The sequence below is a fragment of the Piliocolobus tephrosceles genome, chromosome 4 (genome assembly GCF_002776525.5).
Source record: "Piliocolobus tephrosceles isolate RC106 chromosome 4, ASM277652v3, whole genome shotgun sequence".
NCBI lineage: Eukaryota > Metazoa > Chordata > Mammalia > Primates > Cercopithecidae > Piliocolobus > Piliocolobus tephrosceles.
In genome coordinates, this window is record NC_045437.1 from 42111528 (window position 1) to 42120047 (window position 8520).

General features: G+C 46.9%; 2 pseudogenes; both read right to left on the reverse strand.

Annotated features, from left to right (window-relative positions):
* Nucleotides 1-1065: 1065 nt before the first annotated feature.
* Nucleotides 1066-6079, reverse strand: LOC111545472 (annotated as a pseudogene).
* Nucleotides 6080-6357: 278 nt separating this feature from the next.
* On the reverse strand, nucleotides 6358-7258 carry LOC111545471 (annotated as a pseudogene).
* Nucleotides 7259-8520: the final 1262 nt, after the last annotated feature.

The window sequence follows — 8520 nt, forward strand, 5'->3', positions numbered from 1 at the left end:
TTTTGTAGTTTTTAGTAGAGACGGGGTTTCACCGTGTTAGCCAGGATGGTCTCGATCTCCTGACCTCGTGATCCGCCCGTCTCGGCCTCCCAAAGTGCTGGGATTACAGGCTTGAGCCACCGCGCCCGGCCTCAGAATAAGATATTTTAAAAGCAGGATTAAGCACGTTTATCACAGGAAAAATAAACTGATACTTGTTTCACTTAAATTCAGACTCGCTGTGCAGAAAAATCACAATCAGGGCTATATTCTGATGTGTAGGAGGTTTAAAAATCCCATCAAGGCAGACAAAGCAGGCAGGGCCAACCCAGACCTCCTCAGCCTACTGAAATTGCTAAAGCAAGTTGTGGTATGATTAAATAATTGGCAGTTTTCTTATAAACCACACTATTTATTCCAAAGAAAAAGAAACAGGAAGGGCTGCTATACCTAAGACCCATGAATAAGTAGTCTTATTTATTTGTTTATTTACAGACACGGTCTCGCTCTGTTGGATTGCAGCGTCGCAAACTCGACTCACTGCAGCCTAGACCTCCTGAGCTCAAGTGGTCCTCCCATCTCAGTCCTCTGAGTACCTGAGACTACAGATGCATGCCACCATGCCCGACTAATCTTTGTATTTTTTGTAGCAACGAATCTCACCATATTGCCCAGGCTGGTCTCAAACTCCCGTGCTCAAGCAATCCGCATGCTTCAGCAGCCCAGATTGCTGGGATTACAGGTATGAGCCACGCCGCACTGTGTGAAAAAACAATCTTTGGAAGTGGTCATCGGTGTGGTTGTATTAATATAAGTAATTGCCTGGTCCTGAGAAATAGCAGACTGATGAACCCCTCAATCTTTTTTTTTTTTTTTTTTTTTTTTTTTGAGATAGAATCTTGCTCTGTCGCCCAGGCTGGAGTGCAGTGGTGCAATCTCGGCTCACTGTTAGCTCCTCCCAGGTTCATGCCATTCTCCTGGCTCAGCCTCCCAAGTAGCTGGGACTACAGGTGCCCACCACCACCCCCGGCTAATTGTGTGTGTGTGTGTGTGTGTGTGTGTGTGTGTGTGTGTGTGTGTGTATGTTTTAGTAGAGACAGGGTGGCACCGTGTTAGCCAGGATGATCTCGATCTCCTGACCTCGTGATCCATCCGCCTTGGCCTCCCAAAGTGTTGGGATTACAGGTGTGAGCCACCGTGCCCGGCCAAACCCCTCAATCTTATGACTGCAAATAAAATACCTCAGTGTGAAACACAATGAATTGCTATACTGTAAAAACAAAGGCAGTCGTTAAAACAAAAATAAAATTAGTAATTAAAAAGACATTCTAATAACCCAAAGATGTGAAATAAAATTAAATGAAAACAAATATGATATATTTAAAAAGCAATAACTTGAAAAATAGTACAAATATAATTAAAAATAGAATGGAAAACAAAGTTTAAATATGCCAACATTCTGAATAATTCTAAAATCATAAAATAGATTTCCCAGAGTTGAAACAGATAGAAATAAAATTGTTAAATGAAACATATAATGAAATAAACATAAAAGTTCAAAATAAAAGGAAACTGCAATAATCGACTGGACACCATGGAGAAAGGTCAGGAAAAAGAAAATTTTAAAATTGACCATGAGCACTGAAAGCACATCTAAATGTATTTTTACTTTCTAAATGAAGACATTTTGTAACTGAGAATCTTTTCAAGGAGGAGAATCCAAAATGGCTCCTGCTGCTATCTAAAGCTTCTTGGCTCCAAAGGTCCCTGGGCAGCACCCCCAGCGTACAGAGAATGGGCATAACCAAGGTGACGAATCCACTCCAGGCAGCCTGAGAAACCCGGGTGGTGGCACCACCACTTCAAGACAGGAGGATGGCGGTACCCTGAAAGGCACCCGCCTTCAGAGGCCTGGGTTTCATGCTATTTGTCCCTGGAGTGGGGAGGACTGCACCAGGGAAGCTGCTGGAGTGTGAATCTGTGGGCTTCCTCTGAGCGGTCCGCCTCTTCTACAGGTGCCTCTTACAGCTTCTGTGTCCAGGGCCAACTGAACTCGTGGGCTCCACTGTAGTTGGTTCTAAGGTGCCCTGAACTCTGGGAAAGAGTCCGTTTTGCGGGTAGACTCCGGGTAGCCGCCAGCAAGGACTGGAAAGCAGTCCCAAATCACAGCTGTCCAATGAGTACTCTCCTGCTACTGGATACATAGAAAGAGGCCAGGGACCACAATCTTCTGAACTCACAATAGGCGGAGACTGGGGCTCTGGCACCACCTCTGTGGAATCCGAAACATGCTTCACACAGCCAAGAAAATGTTGCTCCATTGCTTAAGCCTCAGACCAGAAGGAAACAAATGTTTGCTCTGATTGAGGAGGGACAGCCTTCAGTGGTACCATCACTCTGTGTGGGGAAAAAAAGAAATTAGACTGTTACTGTGTCTATGTAGAAAGAAGTAGACATAAGAGACTCCATTTTGTTCTGTACTAAGAGAAATTCTTCTGCCTTGAGATCCTGTTAATCTGTAACACTACCCCCAACCCTGTGCTTGCAGAGACATGTGCTGTGTTGACTCAAGGTTTAATGGATTTAGGGTTGTGCAGGTTGTGCTTTGTTTAAAGAAAAAAAAAAAGTGCTTGAAGGCAGTATGCTTGGCAAAAGTCATCACCATTCTCTAACCTCGAGTACCCAGGGACACAAAACACTGCGGAAGGTCGCAGGGACCTCTGCCTAGGAAAGCCAGGTATTGTCCAAGTTTCCTCCCCATGTGATAGCCTGAAATATGGCCTCGTGGAAAGGGAAACACGTGACCGTCAGGCCAACACTCATAAAGGGTCTGTGCTGAGGAGGATTAGTAAAAGAGGAAGGCCTCTTCGCAGTTGAGATAAGAGGAAGGCATCTGTCTCCAGCTCATCCCTGGGAATGGAATGTCTTGGTGTAAAACCCAGTCTTAGGTTCTATTTACTGAGATAGGAGAAAACTGCCTTATGGCTGGAGGTGAGACATGCTGGTGGCAATACTGCTCCTTAATGCACCAAGATGTTTGTGTAAAGTCAAACATAAATCTGGCCTATGTGCACATTAAGGCGCAGCACCTTTCCTTAAACTTATTTATGACACAGAGATCTTTGCTCACATGTTTTCCTGCTGACTCTCCACCATTACCCTACAGTCCTGCCACATCCCCCTCTCTGAGATGGTAGAGATGGTGATCAAAAAATACTGAGGGAACTCAGAGACCAGTGCTGGTGCTGGTCCTCTCTATGCTGAGCTCTGGTCCCCTGGGCCCACTTTTCTTTCTCTACACTTTGTCTCTGTGTCTTCTTTCTTTTCTCAGTCTCTCGTCCCAACTGATGAGAAACACCCACAGGTTGTAGAGGGGCTGGCCACTCCTTCACTCTGGGTATTTATGCTTTCCAGAGCCCGTGGGCAGAGGCCAGCCAGATATTAAGAAACTCAATAGGCTGGGTGCGGTGGCTGACGCCTGTAATCCCAGCACTTTGGGAGGCCGAGGTCAGGAGTTCGAGACCAGTTTGACCAACATGGTGAAACCCCGTCTCTACTAAAAGTACAAAAATGAGCAGAGCATGGTGGCGCGGGCCTGTAATCCCAGCCACTCAGGAGGCTGAGGCAGGAGAATCGCTTGAACCTGGGAGGCGGAGTTTGCAGTGAGCTGAGATCCTGCCATTGCACCAGCCTGGGCAACAAGAGCGAAACTCTGTCAAAAAAAAAAAAAAGAAAAAAAAAGAAAAGAAAAGAAAAAGAAAAAAGAAAAGAAAGAAAGAAAGAATTTTAAAATCATTAAAGTCTAAAGTGCAAGTAAAAATGAAAAAGCAAACACACTGGTAACATCGTTCTCAGAGCAAAAGACACAAAAAAGCAAAAATTACAAAGAATCAACCTTACAAAGAAATTACTAACCTTGCGAAACGATGCAGTCCTACAATTAGGATATCTATATCAGAGCTGAACCGGTACGTATTACACCTAAGTCTAAATTTCCTTCAACAAAAACAAAAACAAACCAGTCGTGGTTAAACCTGTTTAACTACTAGTGAAAAATCGCAGGAGCTGGTATATCCCTATTTGGTCCACAAGAGAAAAAGTCGAGTTGAACGAGACTTGCTACTGTCAAACAGAGCTTGGTAAAACGGAGAAATCTCATTGGCCGGCATTTCCTGACTTCCAGGGGAGTTTTAAAAACACAGGCATAGCTAAGGCGGGACCTGCTATTGCGAAACCAAACATGATATAAGAGCTCCCCGGCATTGTTAAACTGGTCATCACTAAACCTAAGAAAATCGCAATTGCTGTTACACAGATTTCTACAGGAGTTAAACATCCCCTGCGCAGCTAAAGCAGGGCTTACTAGTATGAAACCGTAACTTGCTAGGACCAAGAAACTTGAGGCAGGGCTAACTCCGGGATTGTTTGATGAGAAATCCGAGCCTACAGGAAACCCGGAGCTGCTGGGGAAAAAATAAAGGCGGGGGGTGGGGGTGGGGTCATAGGGTAACTCTGCCTTTCTAGGACGAAACAGTGACTTTCTACGACCTAGAAATCGCAGCCAGGGCTACACCAGTGTTTGTCCTAAGTCGGGACTTCCTTGGGCTGAGAAATCACATTTTGGCTATTCCTCGACTTTGAACAGAGGCAGAAACGGCAGGCACCGCGAAATCGAAACTTGCTAAAACCAAGAAGCCAACGACTCACGAAACCGCAGGGTCCTGCGAGAGAGGCGCGAGCGGCGCAGCCAAGGGACTGGTTTCTGGAGGCCGAGTCAGAGCCGGTGCGGCGGCGCTGGAGGCGATGGGAAGAGACCGCGCCCGCGCAGCTCCCCTGCCACCAGCTCTGAGGAGCGGCGGGCTCCCCCCAGCCAGCGCCGCCTCCTCCGGGAACACCAGACTCGATGCAACTGGAGCAGATGCGACGCGGCATCCCTCAGATTGGCGACCTGATCGCTGCCGCCATCGAGAAAATGAAGGCTCCCACCAACGAGCTGTGCCGCGACCAGGAGACCTCGGCTTGGCGGATGGCGGTACTGGGAGTCTGTGAGTGAGGGCAGCCAATTGGGTTGTCAAGGACAACATTCGTTTTGATGCAACCAACGGTGCTGTCACCAAGAAACCATCGACTCAGAAAAAAGAGAGGTTCGGCCACCAAGAAACTCCGTACAAGTGCTGTGACAGAAAAACCTCCGGCTCGGCACCGCTGGCGAAACAGTCAATGGGAACACTGGGTCCTGCGACTGTGACGCCTGCACTAGAGGGCCTCGGATGGAGAAAGCGACGCACAGAGGCCAGGAAACTGCGCACAGCACAACTAGCAGTCGACACAAGCGGAAAAGTGTCTGGTCGGCTCTCTGGGAGAAAGCGCGGATAAGAAACGGAGACTTGTTGCAGGGACCAGCGCAGCCACTGAAGGAGGTTACCCACATGGCGATGGTGCCAGCGAAACACACACTGCGGTTTGGACGTCACCCATGGGTATGGCACAGAGAAACATGCGCTGTCACTAAAGTACATCCAACTCCGCGCAACCAGTGGTTCGACGATTGAGAAAGCGCCAGTTGGGCTCTACTAGAAACTTCTGAAAACAGTCCTCCCATAGCAGCTATCAGACCCACCACAGACAAACGCTGTTAGGAAGCACCCAACGGTGCTGAGACAGGCCTGGGCCAGCACAAAGCGCAGAGCGGTGCGGGTACCGAGAAACACCTGACTCGGTGGTGAAATTAACCTCGCCGCCACCGTATCCACTGGCTTCGCAGGTTGCTACCGGCGAAGGTGCTGTGGGGAAACTGCCGACTCAACTCACCGATTTATGCTACCTGGCGCAGGCGGGGGAGGTTGTGGGGGGAGACACCAGCGAAGTTGTGAAACCCGCTGCCCTAGGACCCAAGGAGCACCTGCCCGCAGCAAATGCCTGTGCTGTTGCAAAAGACAACTTTTGGCCCAAAGAATGTTGCCGCCAGAGAGCATCCGGTAACTCTGACAGAGGAGTGGCGATGGCATTGAGAAACCGCTGGAGCCAGGAAAGGAGCGGTACAGTCACCGACCAACTAACTGCGCGCTCGGTGCCACCAAAGTACTGTCGGCTCTACCCACTCTCGATTCTCATGTCTGTCCCCTAAAGCTTAGGAAAGTCTGGTTTCGGTTTTTTTTCTTTCTTTCTTTTTTAGATAGTGTCATGCTGTTAATTTCTTGTGGCCTTGGGTAAATTCTGGAGACCGGGATTAAACCCAAGATATATTATATATATTATATATATAATATATATAATATATATACACACTATATATATATAATATATATGATATATTATATTTCCATCGTTAGAATAAAGATTTAGAGTTACCATCTTGAATGTAATATCACTGTTTTATTTCTTTCATGTTGTTTTTTGAAGTTTGCAAATCTTTTATATTTCCAGCTGCTGAGACAATACTTTTGAAAGCTGATGTTACATCTAGCGGCGAAACCAGAGCCAGCTATTAAGCAGCCAGAAAGCTACAGTAATTGAATGCGTGACCATTTCTCTTTTAGCACGTTCTCTGTTTTCCTCTTCCAGAAGTTGTAAACGTCTGTTTAGTTTGATTATCTGTCGTTTTGGTGCAGCTGCATCTACAACAGTTAGGTCATCTGACGTTACTTCAATTGTTGTATCTATATTTGAAATGCCATACAGAGAATCATCTCTGACCAGCTGTCCATTTTGGCGAACAGCATTTTCACTCACAGACCGCTCTCTTTTTAGTTTGCCAACTGCACAGATTTCTTCATTTTGAGGGGTTTTGCAGGTCTTTCTAAATCCAGAAAATCTAGTGGTCTTTCACTTAGTGTAAGTACACGAGGTGGTGTTTTTAGTGTCATGGATTTAAAGGGAGTTGACTGAATAAGGTCAAAATCTGCTAGTCTTGAAAATGAAACATATTCATTATTTCCTGCGACAATAATCCACTCCAGGACCTGCATTATCACACTAGCATTTGGAACTCCTTGGAATCCTTGTTCTAGGTCAGCGTTTGGCGGTGCTACTTTTAACTTTTCTGGGACCTTCATTCGCTGACTAATGCCTTCAGTATATTGCATTTTGTTCTGAATTTGACTAATTTCTGCCATCTCAGCAGCAGTGAGAGAAGGAAGTGCTGCCCCATTCAGCAAATATGTACCAACTACTGCTTGCTGTTAGGCACTATCTGCTTCTGTGCTTCATGTTAAATCCTTTAACTTGCTTCAATGTGCAGGTGCTGGATTGAGAGCCACTTTTGTCCCCCTGGGCCCACAGGAGGACACACAGCACCAGCACCGGCACCGGCACCGGCGGAGCAGTCCGCAGAGGGCCAGGGCAGATGAGCGAAAGCTCTTTCATGGTTTTTAGGAACAGAAACAACACACTCAGACATGAAAAACTGGCCTGGCTTAAAAGGGTTCCTGGCCTTACAGGTGAGTAAGAAATGTCACTTCCTGGCAGGCCCAGGATATTTGGAGGCCTTTGACAAAAGGAGAATTCACTGAAATCTATAGGTATTGCAGGCAAAGCATGATAGCAAGATCTTGCTTTGGTTTCCTAGCCACTAGAGGGTTGTTTTTTTTGTTTTGTTTTGTTTTGTTTTTTTTGAGACGGAGTCTCGCTCTGTCGCCCAGGCTGGAGTGCAGTGGCCCAATCTCAGCTCACTGCAAGCTCCGCCTCCGGGGTTCACGCCATTTTCCTGCCTCAGCCTCCCGAGTAGCTGGGACTACAGGCGCCCGCCACCTCGTCCGGCTAGTTTTTTGTATTTTTTAGTAGAAACAGGGTTTCACCATGTTAGCCAGGATGGTCTCGATCTTCTGACCTCGTGATCTACCCGTCTCGGCCTCCCAAAGTGCTGGGATTACAGGCTTAAGCCACCGCGCCCGGCCCACCAGAGGGTTTTTAAAGTGTAATTTAAGATTCCTTATGATAAGGTCCAGAAACTTAAAGAGAGCCTATGTGGTAAACCACTATTCCAGTCGCACTTGTGTACATAATTAGGCCAAGTTTAATGACACTAACTTTATTTTGTAAAGAAATTACTTGGCCAGGTGCGGTGGCTCACGCCTGCAATCCCAGCACTTTGGGAGGGAGGTGGAAGGATCACCTGAAGTCAGGAGTTTGAGACCAGCCTGGTCAACATAGTGACACCCCATTTCTACTAAAAATACAAAAATTAGCCGGGCATGGTGGCAGGCACCTGTAATCCCAGCTACTTGGGGCAGAATTGCTTAAACCCGGGAGGCGGAGGTTGCAGTAAGCAGAGGTCACACCATTGCACTCCAGTCTGGGTGACAAGAGTGAAACTCCATCTAAAAAAAAAAAAAAATTACTCTTATTAATACTTTGATGGTTGGGCATGGTGGCTCAGGCCTGTAATCCCAGCACTTTGGGAGGCCAAAGCAGGCAGATCACCTGAGATTGGGAGTTCAAGACCAGTCTGACCAATATGGTGAAACCCCATCTCTACTAAGAATATAAAAATTAGCCAGGCATGGTGGCATGAGCCTGTAGTCCCAGCTACTTGGGAAGCTG